This window comes from Leucopleurus acutus (genome assembly GCF_964270905.1).
Source record: "Leucopleurus acutus genome assembly, chromosome: 17".
NCBI classification, from domain to species: Eukaryota; Metazoa; Chordata; class Mammalia; order Artiodactyla; family Delphinidae; genus Leucopleurus; species Leucopleurus acutus.
Window position 1 is genome coordinate 35,493,765 of NC_139159.1, and position 26,554 is coordinate 35,520,318.

Genomic DNA, 26,554 nt, shown 5'->3' on the forward strand with positions numbered 1-26,554 from the left:
TTCGCCAGAAGATGTAATTCAAACTTTACTGGATCATTTAAAGTGGTTAAACCCTCAGTCTTGGATTACTGGAAGGTTGTCAGGATTTATTACCCTGGCCATAATTTGCCTATTATTGATAATAATCTTCTCATGTCTGTTTCGTATCCTCATGCAACAGTACACTACTCTCGGCACTAAACTTCATGGAATTATTTTGCAGCAAAAGTTAAAAAATAAAAAAGGGGGACCTGTGGGAAGCAGTCAGCCTTGAGAGCAGGTAAGGACATGCTAGGCATGCCGCCGCTGCTCGAAGGGACTGTCCCTACTTGTTCCCCTCCTTGTTCCATTCCATGGGAGATAAATCACCAGGGCCCAGAGATCAGAAAGAATGTAAAATGAGACAAGCAAAGCTGTCTTCCCCCTGCACATGCAGGTTATTTCTGATGCTTCTGGGTTTATGGGTTTTCTCCCAGGGAAGTTAACCTTGAGCCGAGACAGTCTGTAGATAATGTAAACCACCATCTGGCAACCTTCCGATTTCTAGTCTAGATAATCTGCAACTGTAGAGCAATAAAATTTGCCTTGCAACCATCAGTTGTCTTGGTCCTTCTGACCCTATTCGTCGGTGCCACTTCAGTTCCTTACCCCTTCCCTTCTGACCCTGGGCGGTGAAATCCTCTTTCTCCGGCTGGTCCGCGGCACACATGAATATGTGTTTTTGTCTTGCTGTACTGCACCTGTGCTGTCTAGTAACAGATATTTTGTCTGCTAGTAGTGTTCTAGATTATGTCTTTCCAAAGCACTGAGGCAGTGCACCTATTCTGTAGTTGCAGCTGATGCCTGAATGTAGCCTAGCTGACAAATTATTGATTAATAAGAACTTGAATTTCTGAAAGATTTGTACTGTTAACCAAAATCTGAGCAAGGAGTCTCAAATGTAATTCTTAGCCAGAATTACATGTTAATGAACCATTTAACAGTGTGAATCAAGGAACATCAGTGTAAGGATTTCTTTTATTTTTTACCTGCTTGAGATATCAGTTAAAGTTTGCCAGCTTGGTTGCAGATGAACGGACGTTTGAAGTTCACCAAACTACTTAATGTGGGATAGGATAATAGACTTCCAGCGCCCTCAAGGCTGTGACCTTGCAGCCATTTTACATAGCACATCCTCCTCCTATAGGGATGAACCTTTCCCTGGCCCGAAAAGTAGCAGCTCTGTTGAAGCTTTGCTTATTGTAACAGGCTTTTGTTTCCAGGTTACATGTCTGTGGAAGACTTAATTCTGAATAGAGATATAGATATTACTGGAAACTAATTGTTTTTTCTATTATACTCTGATTTATCAAAAAAGTAAAACATTTAAACTGTGCTACAGAAATTCAGAAGTTGTCTTGCAATCTTTAAACAACAAATGAATGAGTTGCCCTTAAAAAAAAAAAAAAAGGATTAAGCAGTTAAGCTGTTGGTCCCACATCAGACAAATTATCCTTATACCTCCTGTCAATATTGTTAACAGAGACTGTTATTTTATTAATCCTTATGATCCCGTGATTCTTTCTTTCATGTTTCAGGGCACAGCAGGTGAGAGAGTGGATTTGTTAAGCTGGGTGGGTTTATCCTTCTTTTATGCGTTCATTCAATTTTATGTTCATTTACTTATTGTACACACATGGCAATAGAAGCTGCTAAAGCAATCATTGCTATTCTGCAAAACAACAAGGCACAGAAGCAGATGTCTTATTTCTGAGATTTCTCCCCCTAGGATTATTATGATTAAAGATCCTTTCCCCCCACTCCCTGGAGAGGACAAGGGGCTGCTCGCTGGAGGTTTTTTAATGACTTGGGGAAAGGCTCAAATATCCCCCCATTATGGTAATCCACCCCAGGGGCAAACCACACAAGAATATTATGAATTTATTTTATTTTTCTATCCTTGCAAAGGTAATACTCAGCTCATTAGAATATGAAAACTATACTGTCAAATTTCAGAATTACATGGATGAAGAAAATCACCAAAGTGGCATCATATCACGTGTGTTATAGTTGTATTTACTATATTGACTATATTAACTATGTTGTGTTAACAATATATTGTATAACTATATATTGAAAAGGCAAAATGCTGTAACTTATTTCAGAGAAAATAATTATGTTGGCAAACCCCAAATTGTACACTGTAGACAGGTCCTAAGAAAAGAAGATTTAATTCATAGTGGACAAGAGGTTAGCTTCTGTTTTCAGCCATGTGCTATTTCAAGAATTAAACGTCATGAATAATACAGGATATAAGAGGAATAGTCTAAAGACCGAAAAGCACATTTTGATTAGGAAAGAGAATTTATGGCTTAAGTCTTTTTTTTTTTAAGGAAAACTGCCTTATTACTATGAGATAAGAAAATTGTTTCCTTCTTTTCTTCCTTGCTTTTTTCCTTTTCTTCCTTGCTTTTTTTAACCTTTTTAATTTTGGATATTTGACCTCTAAGCTGAGATGACTGAAAATGCCTCCTCTGGGCATCAACCTTTTTGAAAGACTTTTTCCCCCTTCCTAAGGGCTATTTGTCTCTTGGAGGCATTGCCTACATTACTCACCAAGAGCCAAGCATTTGTCCTTGCACTAAATGCTGACATCTCCTGATAAGAGGGAAGCTGCAAAGTAGAAGAATTGAAGGTCAATATGTTGATAGTGGTCTCAAGAGCATTGATGTACATTTGTGTATTGGGGAAGGGGAGAGAAGCTTGAGAGTGGGCCAGTGGGGAGGGGTAAATATTTTGTGATGCTGTCTACCTATGGGCTTATAAAGTTTACAGCTGCATTAGGAGGACAAGCATTACCATTAGCATGAAAAGTAGGGCAGACCTCAGTTGCAAAAGCTTCTAGCCATACACATAGGGCAATACGTAAATGATACACCTTATTGCATTCACCCATTCACCCTCCCCTGTTCATGCGAATTGGAAATTTCAGTCCATTTCAGAGAAGTAACACAACTATCGATCATTTTCCCTGGCACGAATCTTCCTAGAGCTCACGCACTAGCCCATGTGTCTTAGATTTAATATCTGATCACTAGCTGGATTGAAGCCAAGAGGTGGTTCCCAAAGTTGCTGCACATTAGAATCACCTGGGGAACTCTGAGACCTCCCTGTGCCCAGGCTCCTCCCTAGACCTACTGAATCAAAATCTCTGGGGCTGGGACCCAGACACCAATGTTTTTCTTAAAAGCTCTTTAGGTAATTCAAATGAGCAGCAAAGCTTGAGAAGCAGCCCAATAACGGGAACAAACTTATTTCACACAGATAAAGTGGGGCAATTCATATGTTAAAAGAACATGAATATATGTCCATGCCTCTCTCACACTTTGTCACAGTTTACCCTTCCCCCTCCCCATATCCTCAAGTCCGTTCTCTAGTAAGTCTGTGTCTTTATTCCTGTTTTACCCCTAGGTTCTTCATGACATTTTTTTTTCTTAAATTCCATATATATGTGTTAGCATACGGTATTTGTCTCTCTCTTTCTGACTGACTTCTACACTGTTGGTGGGGATGTAAATCGGTGCAACCACTATGGAAAACACTATGGCAGTTCCTCAAAAAGCTAAAAGTAGAGCTACCATATGATCCAGCAATCTTACTCCTGGGCATATATCTGGACAAAACTATAATTCGAAAACATACATGCACCCCTATGTTCACAGCAGCACTATTTATAATAGCCAAGACATGAAAACAACCTAAATGTCCACTCACAGATGAATGGATAAAGATGTGATATATATAAAATGGAATACTACTCAGCTATAAAAAAAGAATGAAATAATGCCATTTGCAGCAACATGGCTGGACCTAGAGACTATTATACTAAATGAAGTAAGTGAGAAGGAGAAAGACAAATACCATATGATATCACTTATATGTGGAATCTAGAATATGATACAAATGAACTTATCCATGAAACAGAAACAGACTCACAGACATAGCACACAAACTTGTGGTTCCCGAGGGGAAGGGGGAGGTGGGGGAGTGATGGATTGGGAGTTTGGGATTAGCAGAGGTAACCTATTATATATATGATGGATAAACAACAAGGTCCTACTGTATAGTACAGGGAACTATAGTCAATGTCCTGTAATTAACCATAATGGAAAAGAATATGAAAAATTATATATACGTGTAACTGAATCACTTTGTTGTACAGCATAAACTAAACATTGTATATCAACTATACTTCAGTAAAATAAATTTTTAAAAAAAGGAAAAAAAACATGAATATATATATATATATATTTCTTTTTTTCCTCTTTATTCTGTTTGTGTTTCAAATAGGCTTTTTTTTTTTTCCTTCTGCAAAAAGCGTTATTGTTTCCATTTGGTCCAAGGCTTGGGAGAGGGCTCCAGGGCGGTTACAGAGCTGCCTAGTAGCTGCAGAGCAGGGCTTCAGGCAGAAGCTCTGATGCCAGAGGGGCTCCTCAGAGGCCGCTGGACTTCAGAGACTCCTGTTTGTGCTCGAGGGTGAGCCTTTCAAAGAGATACTCGCCCAGCACAGCCTGCGGACCAGCCAGCCTGCGGAGGTTGGTCAGGTGGTCGCCCATCTTCTTGATGAGTTTCACCTGCTCCTCCAGGAAGCGGCTCTCCAGGAAGTCACAGAGGTGGGAGTCTGCGCGGGCGGAAGCCAGGGCGCGCAGATCTGATAGTGCCTGGTGCAGGCTCTTCTCCCTAAGAATGGCGGCTTCCACAGCGTCCTGGGTTTTACCCCACTCATCTTGAGAAGGCTTCCGCGCATCCTGGAAGAGGGCGCGGCCACAGCACTGGTTTTGCATTTTCAAGAGACGCTGCGCGCCCTCACACTTCTACTCAGCCAGTTGGCGAAAAATGTGGCCCACACTGTCCAGAGTCCCATCGTTGCTGTCGAAATAGAAGCTCAGAGAGAGGTAAGTGTCCCCAGATGCATGTTGAACAGGCGGTGGACGGCGGCCTCCACCTCGATGGAATAATTCTGACGCACCTGGGAACTCGTGGTTGATCAGTGATAAGGAGCTAAGCTCAAAAAACGGTGTTGGCCTGTCCTGGAGGCTGAGGATAGCTGAGTGGCTGATTCCAAAGGTTGCGACAGGAAGAAAGGTTGGAGGGTGGTCGGGGGCTGGAGCGAGGAGCGTCCCTGGGTCTGTTCATTCCAAACACTGTTGAAGCAAAAGACAGAACTGCAGGACTGCCGAGCGCACTGCCTCAAATAGGCTTTGATATAAATGAACCAGAAGTCCAAGCAAGGACAAAACTTACCCTTCCCCCCGCCAAAATAGCTGGCGATACTAGAATCTAGACCTGGGAAGGGATTCTTCCATTACTTTCTGAACATTCCAAGCCACTAGAGCAGTGGTTCTCAAAGTATGGTCACCTTGTAACCAAGCAGTACCCTATGGGGCCTTCCTAGGACAGACCCATCCCCCATATCCTCTGCTGTAGTTCCTCTCTGAAGTACTCAGATAATAGTATCTCAGGCATATTTCTTGAGTTTTCAGATGCTAAAAACCACCACCCAAGGGAAGAAATTAACTCCTTGATGATCATGAGCACGTAGCCCCCAGACCTTCTGGCACCTAAGGATGGATAATGTTACCTGCCCTGTGGCCTCCACATCAACCAATCAGAGGATTGTGCACGAGCTGATCACATTCCCTGGGACGTCCCTCCCTCACCTGGCCTTTAAACATGCTTTGCTGAAATCCTTTGGAGATTTCAGGGTGTTTTGGAACTCGGGCCACCCCTCTCCTTGCTCGATCCTGCAATAAACCTTTCTCTACTCCAGACTCCAACCTTTAGGTTTGTTTGGCCTCACTGTGCTTCAGACACACGAACCTGCATTCGGTAACAACCTGACCAGTTTTACCAGCGTCCCCTGATAATGTGTCAGATATTCAAGTTTTAGGGCCCTGTCCCAGCCCTATGCAATCAGCAACTCTGGTGGGGCTCAGTGATCTCTGTTATAACAGGCCCTCCAGATGATTTTTATTCACCTTAAAGTTTGAAAATATCTGCATTGTCAGCTGGCCAAAGCGTCCACCAGCAGGTGAAGGGGAGTGGTGCCTGGAAAAGATAGGGACCAGCCAAGGCAAGTACAGCAGCATTTGCCGTGGTGGTAATGGAGAATGCCTTTTCTCCACTGGTTGGCACAGACTAGGATCTGGGAGCAGTGGCAGGGTTATTTAGGATGCTTTACGTTTCAATGTAGAGGGACCGCTGTCCTGGTTTGCCAGGGACTTGCCCTGTGTGAGCACTTAAAATCTCATCCTGGCAAACCCCTTAGCCCTGGGTTTGAAAAACGTAGGGAATAACATGAAATTTAGGGGAAACATGATCTAGGTTTTGGGCAAGTCACAAGTGCTAATTAAAGCTAAGCAAGTATGGACAACACTAGCATTCTTTAGCCCTTTGCGGGGAGGTAAATCTGATTGGGTGAAAGGACTTATTGTTAAGAGATCTTTGTAGAAACATCCCCTTCTGCTTAGTCCGCTGGTTCTCAGTTCTGGCTAGACATTGGCATCGTCTGAGGAGATTTAAAATGATTTTATTGGTCTACGATGACCAACCGTCAGTGTGAGGGTTTTTAAAAAGTGCTTCAGATGATTCTAATGCACAACCAAATTTAGGTGCCACTGCTTAAGCTTTTGAACCGCTGCTGCATATTTTCACCTCATCTTCCTATGAGAATATCCAACTGTAGTTGAGGTTTGTTTTTTTTTTTCTTTTTCTAACTGTCTTATTATAAGATTTACTGTCTTAAATAAGGTTGAATGTACAGAAAATCTTGCTAGTCCATCTGGTATAGCTGGATACTTAGAATAATATAGTTAAGATATATACCATTTAAGTATTGTGACAGGCCTTTTTTTGAAATTAACATATGCATTGAATTAGTATGCTCTCTTTTGAAGTTGTTCTGTTGGGGAGCTATACCTCTAATCTGCCATTGCTAAATATCTGGACACCTCTTATTAGGAATTGCTTTTAGAAATCTTTAGGGATTAAAACCAAGATTGCTGTATTATTTGTACTGGAACCACAAAAACCTCACAGAGTTCCCCCGCTGTACCTTCTACCCCCACTCTAACCCTTGGCAACTTCTAAGCTGTTCTCCATCTCCACAGTTTTGTTATTTTAAGAATAATATGTAAACATAATCATGAATTACTTAATCTTCGGAGATCGGCTTTTCAAAATTTTTCCCTCGGCATCATTCCCTTGAAGTTCATTTCAATTTTTGCGTATATTAATAATTTGTTCCTTTCTGTTGCTCGGTAGTATTCTATCATAAGATTTTATCACAATTTGTTTCAACATTCATCCACTGAAAGACATTTGGGTAGTTGCCAGTTTTTGGCTATTATAAATAAAACTGCTATGAACATTTATGTGTAAGTTTCTGTGGGAACTTAATTAAGTTTTTGTTTCTTTTGGATAAATGCTCAAGAGTACAATTACTGCGTTGTAGGGTGAATCTACTTTTAGGATTAAAAGAGACTGTCAAGCTGTTGATCAGAGTGGCTAAACCATTTTATTTTCCCACCAGTGATGTGATATAATTTTTCTATGTACTCGCCAGCATTTGATGTTGTCACTATACTTTAATTTTAGTTACTCTCTGACATCTCATTATGGTCTTAATTGGCATTTCCCTAATGGCTAATGCTGCTGAGCATCTTTTCATGTGCTCCTTTGCCGTGTGTATATTCTCTTCCATGAAATGTCTGTTCCTGTCTTCTGCCTATTTTCTAGTTGGATTTTTTTAAGTTGTTTGGAGAGTTCTTTGTATATTATAGATACAAGTCATTTGTCTCATATGGGATTTTCAAATATGTTTTCCTACTGTGTAATTTGAGTTTTCATCCACTTAAAAGGATCTTCTATGAAGCATTTTTAACTCATTTTGATGAGATCCAATTTATCAGTTTTTGCCCTTATTGATCATACTTTTGGTGTCAAGTCTAAGAATTATTCCCCTAGTTCTAGATGCCAAACATTTTCTCTTATTTTTTTTCTAAAAATGTCCTGCTTTTACATTTAAGATTATGATCCACTTTGATTTAATTTTTGTGTAAGGTGTGGAGGTTAAGGTTCATTTTTTGTTTGTTTGTTTTTGTCGAGGGATGTCCAACTGTTTCAGTACCATTTTTTGAAAAGTCTATTCTTCCTTGATAGCTTTTGCACTGCTGTCAAAAACAAGTTATATGTATTGATGTCAGTCTATTTCTGGGTTCTCTATTCCATTCCATTGATCTATGTATCTACCCTCCATCATTACTGCAAACTCTTGAAATTGGGTAGATTAATTCCTCCCATTTTCATCTTCCTTTACAAGTTGTTTTAGCTATTCTTCAGCCTCTTCTTACCATATAAATCTTAGAATAAGCTTGTCTATATCCACAAAAACCTTGAGGGCATTTTAAGAGTAATTGTGTTAAGCCTCTTAACTTGGGGAGAATTGACATCTTTATCATGTTGTGTTTTCTAATCCATGAACAAGGTATGTCTCCCTATTTGTTTGGGACTTAAAAATTTTTCTTCATCAGCATTTTGTAATTTTCAGTATAGAGGTCCTATAAATGTCTTATTGGGCTTATATTTAAGTATTTATTTAGGTCAGTTGTAAATGGCATCACATATTTTTATTTAAGCTTCTACACATTTGTTATTAATATATAATTTGATAAAATTGTGGTGATCTTGTACTCTAAATCATTTACAAACTAATATTATTTCTCAAGCTTTTTGTGGATTCCTTGGTATTTTCTCCATTTAGATTATCATCTCATCTTCAGATACAGACAGTTTTACTTTTCCTTATTCAGTATAATAGGATATATTGCTATTCAACATTCAGTAGGATATGTTCCTTCCTATGCAACGTAGTAGGAATAGTCCTTTTATCTTTTAAATAAACTTTTTAAAAATTTAACTTTTAAATTTATGTATTTATTTATTTTTGCTTTATTTTCTTACTAGAACCTCCAGTGATATATTTAATAAAAGTGGTGAGAGCAGATATCGGTGCCTTGTTTCTGATCTTACAGAGAAAGCATCCAGTCTTTCACAGTTAAATATCATGTCGGTATAGGTTGTTTGTAGATCATCTTTATGAGTTTCAGTATGTTCCTTTTCCATTCCTAGTTTGCTTGGAGTTTTTTTTCTTCTTTCTTTAAAATCATGAATGGGATTGGATTTTGTCAAATGCTTTCTCTGCATTAATGGATAGGATCACATGACTTTTCCCCCTTAATCTATTGGATATGGTGGATTACACTGTTTAATTTTCAAATATTTAACCAACTTTGCATAACTGGAATAAATCCCACTTGGTCATGGTATATTATTCTTTTCATATATTTCTGGATTTAATTTGCTAATATTTGGCTGAGGGTGTTTCAGCCAATTTCATAAAAAATATTGGTCTGTAGGTTTCTTCTTTCTATACTATCCCTGTCTGGTTTTGGTATCAAGGTAATACTGGCTTCATAAAATTAATTAGAAACTGTTCCCTCTACTTCTATTTCTTATCAAATCATGTAAAATTGGTGTTAATTCTTTAAGTCTTGGGTAAAAGTGAAACATCTAAGCCTGAATATTTCTTTTGGGAGTTTTTAAATGAAAAACCAGTGTTTCTAATGGTTACAGGAAAATTGAGATTATCTATTTCATCTTGGCTGAGTTTTGGTAGTTTTGGGTGTAGAAACATTGGCCCATTTCATCTACATTTTTGAATTTATAGTGTAGACTTGTTCATAGTAACTTGTCCCTCATTAACCTGCAGGATATGTCATGGTATCCCTGGTTGCACTTCTGATATCTGTGATTTGTGCCATCTCTCTGTTTATCTTTATCAGTCTTTCTAGATCTTTATTGGTTAGATTGTTTATTTCAAAGAACCAGCCTTTTGTTTCATTGATTTTCCCCCCTATTTTCCTGTTTTCAGTTTCATGGATTTCTGTTTCATCTTTATTATTTCCTTCTTTCTGCTTGTTTAGTGTTTTTTCCTCTTCCTTTTTTACTATTTTAATATAGAAAATTAGATTATTGCTTTGAAATATTTTCTTTCCCAATTTAGTGCTATAAACTTCCCTTTCAGCATTGCTTTCACTTCATTCCGCAAACTTTGATCTGTTATATCTCCATTTTATTTTATTCTATGCATTTAAAAATTTTTTCCTTGATGCTGTCTTTTTTACCCATGAGTTATTTGGAAGTGTGATGTTTAGTTTTCATGTGATTGAAGATTTTCCTGTTGTCTTTCTCTTATTCATTTCTAGTCTAATTCCATTATGGCTAGAGAACATACTCCCTGTGATTTTAATTCTTTTAAATCTGCTAATGTTTTTTTATCGCCCAGTATATGGTATATGAGTGAATGTTGCATGGACACTTCAATATGTATTCTGCTCTTACTGAGTGTGTTCTTTAAATGTCAGTTATATCCTGTTGATTGATGATGTTTTCAGTTCTTCCATATCCTTGCTGATTTTTCTCTCTGGTAGTTGTATAAATTGCTGTGTTGAAGTCTCAAATAATAATTGTGGATTTAAAACTTTCTCCTTTTACCTTTTTCAGTGTTTGCTTCATGCATTTTGAAGTTCTGTTGTTTGGTGCGCACACATTTAGTATCACTAGGTCATCTAGGTGGATTATTCCTGTTATCTTTATGTAATGACCCTCTTTGCCCCTAATAATTTCCTTTGCGCTGACGTCTACTTTATCTGATATTAATATAGCCATTCCTGCTTTTTCTGATTAATGTTCACATGATATATCATTTTCATCCTTTTACTTTGAACTACCTATATCATGATGTTTAAAGTAAGCTTCTTATAGACAGTATATAGTTGGATCATGCTTGCGATTTTTTAATCTACTCTTCCAATCTCTGTCTTTGACTTGGTTATTTGGATCATTTACCATTAATGTAATTATTGCCATGTCAAAGATTTGGTCTACCATGTTATTTTTTGTTTTGTCTTTTACCTTAGTTTCTCAATCCTGTGTTTCCCTTATTTTTCCTTCCTGTGGGTTACTTAAACATTTTTTAATAAGTCCATTTTAATTTAATTCATTTGTAATCATTTGTGTATACTGTTTGTATAGTTTTCTTAGTGGTTGCTTTTGGCATTACAGTATACATATGTAACTTATCATAGCCTACTGGAATCAGTGTTTCATTACTTCAAGTGAAGTTTCAAAATTTTACTTCCATTTAGGTCTCTTAATATTCCCCAGTTTTGAAGTATGATTTTCTGTAGTATTTCCTTTCTCTACATTGAGAACCCCATCAGATGGTTGTCATCATTTTTGCTTTGACCATCATATAGAAGTTAAGAAACTCATGAGGCTAATGATAGTCTCTTATATTTACCCCATTTGTTTTCATGCATTCCATTGTTCCCCTTTTCTTTCTGAAGTTCCCAGTCTTCTGTTATTGTTTATGTTTTCATAACAGTAGGTGATATCTTGGATTTCCAGTGCAACTGGATATGAGTTTCAGGAAACACTGAGCCTGGCTCACTTAATGCTACTGAGTTGGAGGGTTTGTATATGTTGGGCCTGTTGGCACAGCAGATGCTAGCAGATTAGACTAATGTTGATGGGACTAGTGCCACAGGAGGATGGGTTCCCATTCAGGCTATGCTGCTGCTACAGTAGATCAAGTCCCCCTCTACCCCAAGTGTGGGGCAGTGACCTGCTGCTGTCACTGCTTTGTATTAGGCTCCTTTTGCCTCAGGTGTGTGGTGGGATCCCTTGGAAGCTGCTGCTGCTGCTGCTGTCAATCACAAGGTTAAATTCATTTCAGAAATACTTAAGTATAAATATATAGCCTGGCTCTTGTAGGACCTCTGTATTTTTTTTATTGCTTTTATACAAATTATCCCAAATTTAGTGACTCAAAGCAACGTAAATTTATTACCTTACAAGTCTGACATTGGTCTCAATTGAGTAAAGTAAAAGTGTTGGCAGGATCGACAGATGAATGGATAAAGATGTGGCACATATATACAATGGAATATTACTCAGCCATAAAAAGAAATGAAATTGAGTTATTTGTAGTGAGGTGGATCGACCTTGAGACTATCATACAGAGTGAAGTAAGTCAGAAAGAGAAAAACAAATACCATATGCTAACACATATATATGGAATCTAAAAAACAAGAAAAAATGGTTATGAAGAACCTAGGGGCAGGGCAGGAATAAAGACGCAGCCATAGAGAGTGGACTTGAGGACACAGGGACAGGGAAGGGTAATCTGGGATGAAGTGAGAGAGTGGCATGGACATATATACACTGCCAAATGTAAAAGAGCTAGCTAGTGGGAAGCAGCCACAAAGCACAGGGAGATCAGCTCTGTGCTTTGTGTCCACCTAGATGTGTGGGATAGGGAAGGGAGGGTGGGAGGGAGATGCAAGAGGGAGGAGATATGGGGATATATGTATATGTATAGCTGATTCACTTTGTTATGAAGCAGAAACTAACACGCCATTGTAAAGCAATTATACTCCAATAAAGATGGTTAAAAAAGAAAAAAAAGTGTTGGCAGAGCTACATTCTTTTCTGGAGGCTCTTAGGGGTGTTTCTGTTCCCTGGACTTTATCCACTTCCAGCGGTCACTTGTAGTCCTTGACTCAGAGTCCCCTTTCTCCACCTACAAAACCCAAAATGTTGCATCTCTCTGATTCTGCTTCTATTAGGACATCTCTCTCTTTCTCTTTCTACACTTGGGAATGGTTTTCTGCTTTTAAGGACTCATGCAATTAGATTTGTTCCATGAGGTAATCCAGGATAATCTTTCTATCTCAAGGCCTATAACTTCAGTCATATCTGCAAAGTCCTCTTTACCATGTAAGGTAACATATTATTGGGTTCTAGGGTTTAGGGTGAGGGCATTTTTAGGAGCCATTATGCTGCCTACCACACCCTTAACAAGTGACCTTGAGAAAATTACTGAGACTTTAAAGCCTTACTTTCCTCAAACATAAAATGGAAAGAAAGATAACTAGTTAATATCATGAAAGTGAAACAGTATATATGAAATCAACTAATTCAAAAAATAAGATTTCTTTTTTTTCTTTATGATTGGCATGATTCTCAGAGTTCAGTTACTTGAAGAGTTACTTTTTTTTAAACAGAACTAAGGCATTTCAGGGTTCAGGTTCTGTAAGATTGTCTGAATTATCTGAGTAACAATTAGCTAAGCACAGGTGTAAAGCATTTGATTTACTCCCTGGTGTCCTTTATCTTCTCATCCCACTAAATCCATATCCCTTGTCTAGCTCCAGCCAGTAGAGTCAGAGCTTGTTTTACTGTTTAACTAAAGTTCAATTTAAATTTGCTCTACATCTCCAGATTCTCAGCCCTGGTTGCATATTATAATCACCTGGGGAGATTTCAAGACCTACTGATGCCAAAGTTTTACCTTTCATGGATATTTGAGGAGGGACCTGGAATGAAATGCTCTAGCTTATGGTTTTGGGGGCCAAATCATAGTCTACACTGAGCCAAATCATTTGCGAGATCACCTCTAAAAAGCAATTTATCTGTGGTGACTGATGCTCTTCCTTTGTCAGTATGCTTGTCCCTCTTTGGGGGAAAAGAAGAAGGGGAAAAAAACCCCAGCGGTTGGGCTCCCTGAATTATAACCTGATGCTGTGGAATTAGTGTTCGCTCAGAGTGCACATCTTCGGATACCCATTCTCTCTCCTGCTTCCTTGCATGAGCTTATATCCTTGGGCAGTTATCATCCACCACCCTCTTTTTCTTCTAATCTTAGCAAGTAAAGTCTCTCCTTAATGAAACAGCATTTCATGAGACTTACTGGGAGCATAGGTCTGTTCCAGACCTATCCTATGTTAGCTAAAGCAGATATAAGTGATGTATTTTTGGCATTCATCCTTGTGGGTTGGAGAGAGAAGACAGAAGTTTATCCTTTAGGTGTCATATGACTGGGCAAATGGGCTCATTCCCTCTACTGCCTACCATGTAAAATACTGAGGGTGTTACCTCTAGAAGGTATCTTCTAGGTATCAAAATAGTTCAGATAAGTCATATTTCTCAGTAACAGGTGACAAAACTAAGGCTTAGGTGGTGAATTTTCCATGTCAATTTGTCTGGGCCACCATGCCCAGTTATTTGGTCAAATATTATTCTGGATATTTCTGTGATGGTGTTTTTTAAAATTTTTATGTTTTATTTATTTATATTTTTGGCTGCATTGGGTCTTCGTTGCTGCACGTGGGCTCTCTCTATTTGCAGCAAGCGAGGGCTACTCTTTGTTGTGGTGTGCGGGCTTCTCATTGCGGTGGCTTCTCTTGTTGCAGAGCATGGGCGCTAGGTGCACGGGCTCAGTAGCTGTGGTGCATGGGCTTAGTTGCTCCACGGCATGTGAGATCTTCCCAGACCAGGGCTCAAACCCGTGTCCCCTGCATTGGCAGGCGGATTCTTAACCACTGTGCCAGGAGGGTAGTCCCTGTGATGGTGTTTTTGGATGAAATTCATAATTAAATTTGTGGCGGACTTTGAGTAAAGCAGGTTATCCTCCATAATATGCATGGGCCTCATCCAATCAGGTGAAGCTCTTAATAAAATAAAGACTGACCTCCCTGTCGCAAAAAGGAATTCTGCCAGAAGACTTACAGAAATTGAACTGCAACTCTTCCGAGAGTCTCTAGACAGCCTAACCTGCAGATTTTGAATTTACCAAGCCTCTATTATTGTGTGAACCAGTTGTTTAAAATCTCTCTCTCTTTCTCTATCTTTATATAGATATGGATATAGATCTAGGTATCAATATCGATATCTAGATCTACATCTATCAGTATATATGGGCACATTGTATACACATGCTGTTGGTTCTGTTTTTCTGGAGAACCTTGACTAATACAGTGGCCCATATAAATAAAAGGACGAACCCAAGTTCACCCAGGTAGAAAGTAGTACAATGAGAACTGGAACTTAAGGCCTCATGACTCATTCAGCTGTGAACACTGACCCAGAACTGGGGTCCGCACACTCTGGCCCACTGATCAGATCTCGCTTGACTCCTGGTTTTGTACATAACGTTTGGCTTGAACACAGCCGCATCCATTCATTAACGTATTGTGCATGGCTGTTTCTGTGCTACAGCAGCAGATGGGCAGTTGCAATGGAGATGTATGGTACAGAAAATCCAAAATATTTACTATCTAACCCTTTACAAAAAAGATCTGCTGACCCCTGCTCTAGGATGCCATCTGATTTCTGATAGTACCGAGGAGAATAATTCATGCACATTGGGATAGATTGTTAATCTCATGTCCTCCTTAGGTCAAAGATCTCTTAAATGCTCACCCTTGCAATAGCCAGCTTGGGGAGCATTGTCTGAGGATGCAGAAATATTTCTTGCCAGGTCTTTCCAATCCACACTGCTCCCTGACTATGGTTCTTAAAACCTGGTTTTTTTAAAAAATTTTTATTGGAGTGTAGTTGATTTACAGTGTTGTGTTAGTTTCAGGTGTACAGCAAAGTGAATCAGTTATACATGTACATATATCCACTTTTTTTTTTTTCTTTTTTCAGTACGCGGGCCTCTCACTGTTGTGGCCTTTCCCGTTGTGGAGCACAAGCTCCAGACGCACAGGCTCAGCGGCCATGGCTCACGGGCCCAGCCGCTCCGCGGCATGTGGGATCTTCGCGGACCGGGGCACGAACCCGTGTCCCCTGCATCAGCAGGCAGACTCTCAACCACTGTGCCACCAGGGAAGCCCCACTTTTATTTTTTTTTTTGGAGTCTTTTCCAAATAGCCCATTACAGAGTACTGAATGGAGTTCCCTGGGCTAATAAGAAGAGCAGGTTCTTACTAGTTATCTATTTTATGTATAGTAGTGTGTATATTTCAGTCCCAATCTCCCAATTTAGCCTCCCTGCCACAATCCCCTGGTAACCCTAAGTTTGTTTTCTACATCCGTGCCTCTGCTTCTAAAACCTGTCTATTTTAACCAACTACCACTCATTGCTTACTGTCTCTGGCTTCATGTACTTGATAATAAATCTACTTCTTGTTCTATCCTGGATGACATTTTCCAAGGACTGAGATAATATCTTATTCTACATAATTTGTCCTTGATATTGTCTATCTTGGGGTCTTCATCTATGTCCCAAAGAAGACAGTCACTTTGTCTTCTAGTACTACTACTAATACCACATTTTATGGCATGAATTTGACCCAATGCACTGAACTATCCCTTTAGAAGCTGTATGCAACCTGTCACTGGGTTTTAGCACAGGGGTAGAACTCAGATTAGTGATCATATTTAAACAAATCTACTTGACCAGAAACTTTTTGTCTCACCATTTATTACACAAGTAACTTCTGTCTTTGCATCTATGATGTAAATATTTTTAATTTCCTAAATTATCTGAAAAATTATTTAGAGCTTCCATTTCAGTAGGCATTGGAATTGCTGTGTTATGACTATTTCATTATTTTATTTCCAAGTGTTAAATTAGGCTTCAAGCTTTGGCCAAGAGTAGACAGGAAAGGGTTTCAAAGAAATGAAGAGTGGGAAAAACTTCTGATGCAAGGGAGACTTAATAAAGATTTGATTTTGAATCAATAATTTATAATAAAGGTTTGAGTTTGAATCAATAATTTATGTCATTGCAAAATAGCTCCCTGGTAAAGTTCCATTCTTTGGTAATCATTAAGTACAGAAATTAACAATCAAAATATGCAGTGATCTTCTTCATTTTCTAAAAACAAACCTATATCTAGATGAGAGGAGAATTCATCTCATAACTCAGGCTCTGGACTTACGACCCCAAGTCCTGTCTTCTTTCAACCATACCTGCTAAGTTTCTGTCTAACTTCTTGAGCATGAGGTAATGGCGTCCGCTTTCATCCCCTTCCTCAGTATATAGCTTGGTGAGTATGAGTAAGGGATCTAAAACTTGAGAATTTGGGTTCAAATCTTGACTCTAAAATTTACTTGTTGAGTACTCTTGAGCATGTTATCTGTTTTTGCCTCAGTTTTCTCATCTATAAAATAGAGATACCATTACTTCTCTCAGGGAGTTGCTATGAGGGTGAAAGAGAAAATTCATACAATGCAAGAATTTATCAGTTCTTGGAACACAATAAATACCGAAAAATAATGTTAGCCATTATCAAGGCCCCCTCATTTTATGGATAATATAGATTAGTTTATTATATAGGTCTAATATTTACATATACATAAACATTTTGTACCTATGTGTGTGTATACGTTCTTCTTAGAAATTGAGCAGTCAACATTCACATCTAAAAATCTGTGCTCTGTGAAATGTAGATATCCTGTGTACAGACACAGTGCTATAGTTATCTATTGCTACATAATAAAGAAGTCCAAACTTAGTGGTGAAATAAACAAAAATTTTAATATGTGCCCAGATTCTGTGGGTCAGCAATTCAAACAGTACACAGAGGAGATGGCTTGTCTCTACTCCATGACTGATGTCTGGAACCTCAGCTCATGAGGATTCAGATGGCTGGGGCTGGAATCATCTAGATAATTTTAATTCACATGTCTGGCCCTTGAAGACTGGGCCCAACAAGGACTGTTGACTGGAGTGCCTATAGATGGCTGCCCAGGTGGCTTGGACTTCTCATAACGTGGTAGTTAGGATTCAAGATAGAGTATTCCAAGAGAATGAGTGTCCAGGGTTGAAGCATTCCACGAGAATCATGCAAAAGCTGCATGACCTTTTATGACCTAGTCTTAGATGTTACATAGCATCACTTTCATTATATACTATTGCAGGCGTTGGAGACCTTTTTCCATAAAGTGTCAGACAGTCAATATTTTAGGCTTTACAAGCCATACAGTCTCTTTTGCAACTACTTAGCTCTGCTGCTGTGATGTGAAAACAGACACAAACAATACATATACTAAGGAACATGGCTGTGTTCCAATAAAGCTTCATTTATAAAAGCTGGTAGAGGCCTAGACTTGGCCCACCAGCCATAATTTACTGACCCCTGCTCTATTGTTTGAAGCCATGGAAAGCCTGCCTAAATTCAAAGGAAAATGCCCACATCTGGATGCGAAGAATGGCAATGAATCTGAGACCCTGTATTAAAACCACGACATATGGGATATTTATAAGAGGATCTGTCTGCATACCTTGTTTCTTCCATGTATGGTGGATATGAGGTATTGGGACATCTTACATCTCTGTAAGCCTGGGTCAGGGTCAAAGTTGGAATCTGAACTCAATGACCTTGATTTCTGGAATAATCGGTAACTCTAATTATGATTTGCTTACACTCCTTACCCCAATAAATATACCACAAAAGATGGAGTTCAAGTAAACAATTGCTTTATGGCAGATTTTTATTAAGTCTCCATTGACTGAATTATTCCATTTTGGTTGGAAAGCATGAGCTTTTTTCTTTCCTTAAGAGATCTGCAACTTTTCAGATGTGGCATTTCATTCTACTGAGAGGATGATGTAGGTTTTTATAAATGGAAAAAGCAGGGCAGGCTGAGTTCACTCAGATCGTACTAGTCCTTAAAGGAATAACCGAAACTGGAACACAGGCTTCCAGGTTTTCCTGTCCTGTGCTCTTTCCGGTAGGTGCCATTGTCTGCTGGGTCTGGCAGTAATAATTTCTGACCTTTACCTCTCTACGCTCTTGTGAAGTGGTTTGGGGCTTTGTTAGCTTTCTTATGAGTTTGTACTAAATTGTGTCCATAAAGTAGGCTGAATTCCTCAGGGAAGGATGATAGCTGTTACTGTGTTATTACTGCAAATGTTGTGTTGGTTACCTTTTTTACTTTTCTTTTGTCCAGTTGTATCCTGAACTTAAAAGTTATATTATCCGAAATGAAAGATGTGCATCTGGTAGAAAAGACTAATTTAAGGGATGAAAATTCCTGATGATTGCTTCAGTCAAGCCTTAATACACACTGAGCTTCATTAGTAAATAGACAACTCTCAGACCATTCCCTTGGAAGAGGTCGCATAATCAGCCTTTGTGTTGATTTCGCATTCTGTTCGGTAGAGACAGAACAAATTAGAATAATTAGCTGGTACAGGAAAGCACAAAGAACTTTCTTATGTTTTTGTGATGCATCCCGTAATAAGGGTTGAAAATGAGACTGGAGGTAAGAACGTGAAACTCAGAAGAGCAAAGGAGAGAGGATAGTGTTTCTTTGAAAATATTCTTTCAGTGTTGGCCCAGAAGAAATATGAAGCTGAGGAAATTTTTTTTTAATGATGGTTTTTGTGTTGATGATGTGAGTGTGGAATTAGTAAGAATCAGGAAGCAAGCATCCTTTTCCACCAAGGACTTGGGAGCAAATGAAACCATAAAATACTCCCCGCTCTTGGAAACCCTTTTGGAGCAGTAATCAGAGAAGGGTAAAGGCAAAGCCTCAGGGCAGAGGTGTTCAGAGCAAAGGGATAGGAGGAGAACAAAAGGAGAGTGGATATGTTTAGAGCTGTCATTTTGAAATTTACCTGCTTCTGATTCAGTGCTGCTTTGCTGCTGTGTTGGTCCAGTGGAAATCCTCAAAGCAGGAGCAGCCGTATTTTAAAATAATAAGCTTAGAACAACTGACTTTAATCCAGGTCTCTTTAGCTCAAAAGCACAGAGGAGAGTGTGAGGAAAGAGTGAGGCCACAAGGAATTGTTCACTGGGTACCTTTTCCCCAAACCTCACTAACTGGGAGAAACTGACCACTGGATTATGTGCCTTGAAGGAAAACAAAAATGTTGAAAGCAAAGAGTGTGGAGCTTGTTTAGAAAGCAAGCTCTATCCTTTGGTCACCTGCTGATGATAATAGCATTGGCTGAGACCTGACCATTTACAACGAAGGCACTTCTGTAGGTAATAAGTTCCAGGAGGGCCCGAACTGAGTATGTCTGTTTCAGCATTTAGCATGGTTTAGCATCTGAGAGGCCGGTACATTATTGGCATATAGTAGACTTAAAAATGAATATTTGTGGATTGTCTGAATGAGTGGATATGTGTGATTCACATCCTATTTGCAGGTCCTATGCCCTACAGTGGATTTTCAGTGTCAGGTTGTGAAAGTATTTATGACGGGGATTGGCATTGTTCCCTATCTAGGGATAAAGATTACACATGAAAGGACTTTACACTGACATCCCAAAAGCCTCATAGGAATTACTTAACAAAAAAATAAAATTGGATTCTGTATAATTTCTAATTTGTAAGCTGGCCAGAACACTGGTATTTCAGCCAGTCCTCTGGTAGTTCCGATGACGTCCCCATGATCACCCAGGCATAATCAGAATGGCTTTAGGATTTGGGAGCCAAAATGTTCCTCAGTATTTACGGCATTGCTAGTCCATTTAAGAAAATGGACTATTGAAAAAATAGCTTCAGACACAATATGGCATTATATGATTTAGCATGAAATCTGAGAAATATAGAGGTTATCGGAAGCCTGCAATGGTAACATTCCCTCTGCTATTGAAATTATTGTCTTTAAACAAAGATTCTACATCAGTAATGCTATATATGTATATTTTCTTATGATATTCAGGTTAATTTCCTATTCCCTCTAAGGAAGTAATTGGTTGGTTGGTATGAGAGATGGTGTGGCTTCCAAAGGTGAAAAGTATTATTTTGTTGTAATTTCCAGCTACCTAAGGATGGGAGAGGCCCAGGACACTGCAGTCAGTATATTATGTGGAGCAGGTTATATTGTGGTTTATTTATGAACTTTTACATGTTTATTTTCTGTGCAAGTTTGTGTGCTCCTTTTTGAGTTTTGGTAGATAAGTGTTTTGTAACTTTGGAATACTTGGAGTTTTTTTTTTTATATATATATATAACATATATATATATATATTTTTTTTTAATGTAGTAGTTAAAGCCGTGGAGAGTGTACTAGTCTACCTAGGTTCAAATTCTGGCTTTACCCTATGACTTTCCTGTGGCTTCCTCTGCTCACCTATTAAAAAGGAGGATAATAAGACTGCTGTGGTGAGTTACATACTAAGTGCTATTTAAGCATTTGCTATAATGATCATGTATACTTGAAGGCAAGGAACTTGCCCCTTGATCGTCTCTGTATTCCTAGTGCTTAAGAATTCCTAGTGCTTTCCTAGTGCATTGTCTTAGGATAGAGATAGCTCAGTATAGTTCTTCTCACTATAAAGTACTGTTACGTTGAAAGTCTTTGCTTGTGTACTAATAATCTGTGACATATCTGCTGAGGACAAGGAAAGGAATAGTTTTAAAACTGCAATAGATAACAAAAGATTGTATGACGTAATGCCTTTATTATGTAATTATAAAACTAACAAATGATCATGGTAGAAAATTTGAAAAACTCCTAGACAAAAGAGAGATCAACAACATTTGGAGTAACTTTCAGAGTGTAGAGCTGTCCATGAATATTAGTGCTTTCATATTTTCCAGGACTTTAAGTAGACTCTGCTTCTTAAGAGTCTATTCATGATATTTTACTTTAATGATGTTTTCATCATGGGGACACACACACACAGAAATCTGTTAAAAAAAAAAGACAGACATGTAAATCACTGATGTTTCAGATGGCCACATGAAATAAAGTGAGAAAGGTCAACAAGCTGAAAGAATGTGGAGTAGCATCTCCTTAATTGCTTACATAATTCTGATAATTACCTCTTTGTGGATAAAGTAATTAATGGGGAATCTAATTCAAGAAAAATGTATGAACTTCAAGCCTTCTCGAAGCCAAGTATTTCTTTCTACAAAAGGTTACTTTCCTCGGCCGTGCTTCCTTATTACCTGACAGGGAAAGAGTATTGTATGGCAAAGGATCTTCCTGAAGGAGGATGCTTCCCACACTGATTGTCATAAGTGACTTCGGGATTACTGTTGCTGTATTACCAAAATCTTAAACTAGGATATTTTTGACAAATTTGGTCCTTAGTTAATTTTTAGAGCTACAAACTGTCAGATGGCTCTGAAATAACAATTGTCTGGCTATTCTTCAGGGTGATCACAATATGGAAATGACCTTGAGGTATCACTAAAAAGCAGGAAGGTGTGAGTCTTCCTTTGGTTCCAGAGTGAAATGCGAGGTGGAGTTGGAGTTGGAAAAGAGGCCCACAACCAAGTGATAGAGAAGGAAATGTGAGGTCATCAGTGAAAAACCAGGTTTAAGTTAAGGTGAAGAGGCATGAGGAAATGGTCAACTGTTACAGTATTACAAAGATCATCAAGAAGCATATCCATGAATGTGGTTTGTATTGCAATCTGCTGAAAAAGAGACAAATATCCTGGCCTGGCCTTCATGGAGATTATATTTTATTGATTCTGATAATAGATTATTGTTGAAAAGGGCCTCCTATAAATTATAACCATGCAAAGGCAGCAAGATAATTTTTTTTCTTTATGTATGTGTTTCTCATTCCTACTCACTTCTCTCTTAGGGGAGGAGAAAAATCACAAAAAGCAAAAATGTCAATTCTCAGCTATTCATTTTCAAAATAATTTTTTTTCCAAATTCCAGTGGACGCAATAGGTTAACTGTTAAGATTTGTAAGCCTCAAAAAGCTAGATTTTTACAAAGTGTCACCAAATTTTATTCTATAAATAATAGCTTTGCAAAGAATATATGGTGATGCAAAGTTGGAAAAAGCTGGTTTTTCTTCCGTGAATGGCTTCACTGTGTTGGGAGAAGAGGCACAGAAGAAATCAAAGAAATTAAACATGGGGTGAGTTTTCCTTATAGAGGACTCTAGTGCTTTAAAATAGACTAGATAATCCTAGGGATAATCTGAGGGTAGAACAGACCGATGCCTCATTTCCAATCTGGTACCCTGGAAGAAAACAGTGTATTTTCTTTAAGGTCTTGAGAGGTTTTTCTTCTGCTTTGTTTTGGTTTTGGTTCATTTTGTAATCAACCTTATTAAGGTATCATTTACATACATAAAATGCAGACATTTTTAGTCAACGGTTCAGTGACTTTTAATTAATGTATACATTTGTATAACTACCACCCCCATAAAGATAGATAACAATTCTAAAACCCTAGAAAGTTTCCTCCCAGGCTTTTGCAAAAGTATCCCCATCTCCCACCCCAAGGCAACCACGGATCTGTTTTTTATCTTTAGAGATGACTTTTGCCCAGTTTACAATTTCATGTAAGTTGAATAATACAGTAGGTGCCCTTCTGATCTGGCTTCACTTGCTCAGCATATGATTTTTGAGATTCATTCATGTTGGGATGTTTTAAACCAGGACTTTAGCCTGGGTGGCTGATGTTGTCTGAAGGCACCTATAGGTACAGCTGAGTCTCTGGCATTGTCACTGTCTGTTCTTGGCTCAGTATTTTCAACTTTATAAGAAGCACAAGGTTGAAGTAAGGAAGATCATTGTCAGTATAATGGATGTGAAGTGGGTTCTGTTATATAATATTCTCAGCATAAATTGATCTGCTTGGAATCATTGTGTTGATAATGGACAAGGATACTCCTCCTCCAAAAACCTTGATACTATAAAACTTCTAAAGGACGCTGTCCTAGGACTCTTTTAATTTTCATGTTTTGGGAAACATTTCTGGAGAATTCAAATGCTCGCAACCTGAAAGAAACAATTATTCACCTGAAAGCTGACTCTGCTAAAGTTGAGTTGTCTGACCTTTACATGCTGATAGAACCCAAATAGCCTTGCAAAACAATGCTCTCGTGTTGGATATAAGCATATAGATTGTTTAAGATGGACGTGTATATGCAGTAAAGTGAAAAAGCAAAGAATCTTTGAGTTTCCCTTGCTGGGGTTTTTTATTTTTTCATTTAAGTTTCTATAGCATATGCTAATAATTCAGGGAAACCTCAGGTTAGTTTTAGGTCCACTCTACATAAATGTTGAAGTACTCCATATCCACCATTTTTCTACCTTCCTTCTTTTCTTCCATCTTTCCTTTCTAACTCCTTATAATCCATTATACTTAATCCTGCATTTGCTGAGGTGGCAATTAGTGTAGGAAAATACTGTGAAATTTTGCTGTTCAGAATGCATGTTGACCAAATTCTATATTGAGAAAAGGTCTGAATTTACCCAGAGTAACCCTTTCTCAGCGTCTTTGAATAAAGGGCATAGAAACTGGGCTATATATAATATCCTGACAGGTATGTAGAACTCATAGCAATTGCCCTAAAGAGCTTACCTAGCGTAGATGCATATGAATGCATTTAATAATTGCTTTATTGGCAGCAGTGCCAACATACACAGTCTGTTTGGTTTTATATCATTCTCATTACCTGCTGTTTACCACTGTATACATTGCTAATGGTGTGGTTTCTATGGCTTGTGAATTTCACGGCCAAATAATATGTAATTTATTGCACACTTTAGTGTAGAAGATGGAGACTCCATAACTTTTCGTGTGCTCTTTGCCCCTTTAGAATGTATTACACTGAGATCAGGCAATGTAATAAATTATTTGAAATGTGCATGATAGCTAAACATCAATTAGGACTGATGGGCAATATTTCTGCTTCCAGCAACATAACAGTTTTTTAAAGACTAAGCCATTGAACGTGGAGTCACTGAACATGGGACTCAGTTCACTGGGATCCTTCTTAGAAAACTAAAGGAAAACTTGAATTGGATTTGTGTGGCTTATTCAAGTAGTAACTAATCACCTACATCTTGGTGAACTTAATTTGTCACAATTGTTTGGTATTTTATTAACTCTCTTCCCCTTCTTCCCCGACTCTCACGAGAACGGATCATGAGTATCTTAAAACATACTAAGTCGTCTTCCATCCCTGTTAATCTAACTACAAAAGCACACTTTCCTTATCCAATGTAACTTACTGTCTTTTAGAGTGGCTGGGGTTTTAATTCTCTACAAAATTAAAACCAGCAAAGAGAAACATTTTCAAGGAGCCACCACATTGTAGCGCTTTAGAAAGAAGACTTTAGAATTAAGGGCAACTATATCATTTTATAGCTAAAGCACCTGAGGCCTAAAGTAGGCAGGTAACCATCGAGGTCAGGGAAAGGGGTTGAAGATCAGGTTTCCAGAAAGAGTCTAGAGGGACTCAATCTGAGCAGGTCAAAAACTGAAAGGAGGCCACAAATGTTCTGGGAAGGCTGGCATCTGGCCTCAAGTGTGGGATTCAGACAGGGAGCGGACCCGGGGGGGAACTGAGCTTCTGCAGTAGGCAGAGAAGTCCACCTCCTCTCCGGAAATTACCACTGACATCAGGGAGTTGAGGGGAAAGAACAGAATTCCAGTCCACCTGAGAAAGCAGGCCAGTCTGATTAACTCAGAATTTAGGCTTATTTCAGATACTTCTTGAGAAAGAAGTTGGACAAGAGCAAGTCCCACGCAGCCTCTTTTAAATCCTTGCCCAGTATTTTCTGGTGGAGCTGCTTAAACCCTCCAAGTGACTCCAGTATTTTAATTTCACTCTGTATTTAATTCCGACAGTTCTATGATTGATTATTTAATGGGCAAATAAGTAGGGTCACAAAAGAGTGTGAATGTATTTTACAGGATGAGGATGGGCGGAGTGGAGCAGTCTGGAATAGGACACCAATAAAAAGGGATCTTGGTAAAGAAGAACGTCTATTAGAAATGGAGAGGAATTCGCAAGGAAATTAGTGCCTGACACCATGCCCTTCTCTCTGCATGTTTAGAAGCTAGTTTCTAATTTTATTTTCGTAGGAGCTGTCCCTGTGATGAATTCTCTTTTACCTCCACACCATTTATCACATGGACATATTGTGAAGTTTGTGTGAGAGAAAGCAAGTATTAGAATGTGTCTTGCAAGGAGCTATAAACACTTCCTGGAACAATCTAGGGTAGAAGGAAAAGGAAAGGAAGGTGGAAACAAAGGAGAACGACAGCTAATGATGCTGGAGTCTCTCGCTGGGATTTGTGGTATCTCTTTTTGAAACTAAGTACAGAAAGTCAGAACTTGACTGATTGTTTCCTGATCACGGTTTGTTTTCAGTTCTGCTGTTTTCTTGCTCTCTCATCAGTTATTCCAGCCATTGCTATGTCATTTTCAGTTTCAGTAAGCATGCCTGTCTTGTTTCCATTTGCATTATTCATGCAAACGTTGATTGAACTGATGACCCCGAGTTATCAAGGAAACATTAGATACACCAGTAGATACATTTCTTAATTTTAGAAAAAAATTACCGAGTGAAGGTTAAAATAACTCCTCTTAAATTTGTCATTTTAAAAAAACTTCTCCTAACATACAATACCTCATTGCCTAACAATGCCAGATAAATGAAGAATTCCTATGTATTCATGAATGCAGGCTAGTCTGTATATTTTTTGGCAGGTATGACCGTTACCGAGGGTAACGGCCTGGTTTGCCGGCCAAGTCCTGTCTCCTAGATAGTTGTAGTTTCTGTTGTCTTTCAGTTGGTCCATTGGATATCAGAGGTGAATTTATAAAACTGTACTTCCCTTTACACTTAGTTTTTTGTTTTGTTTTGTTTTACTTGAAGTATAGTTGATTGACAATGTTGTGTTTCAGGTGTACAGCCAAGTGATTCCGATATATGTATTTCTTCTTCAGATCCTTTTCCATTAT

The 26,554-nt window shown here is 38.6% G+C and overlaps 1 pseudogene across 1 annotated transcript; it reads right to left on the bottom strand.

Moving 5' to 3' along the window:
* Window positions 1-4,451: 4,451 nt before the first annotated feature.
* LOC309973983 (ferritin light chain-like) lies at window positions 4,452-5,844 on the bottom strand (annotated as a pseudogene). Its single transcript has 2 exons — window positions 5,819-5,844; window positions 4,452-4,994 (listed from the first exon to the last, which is right to left on the bottom strand). The product of its transcript is annotated as a ferritin light chain-like (transcript).
* Window positions 5,845-26,554: the final 20,710 nt, after the last annotated feature.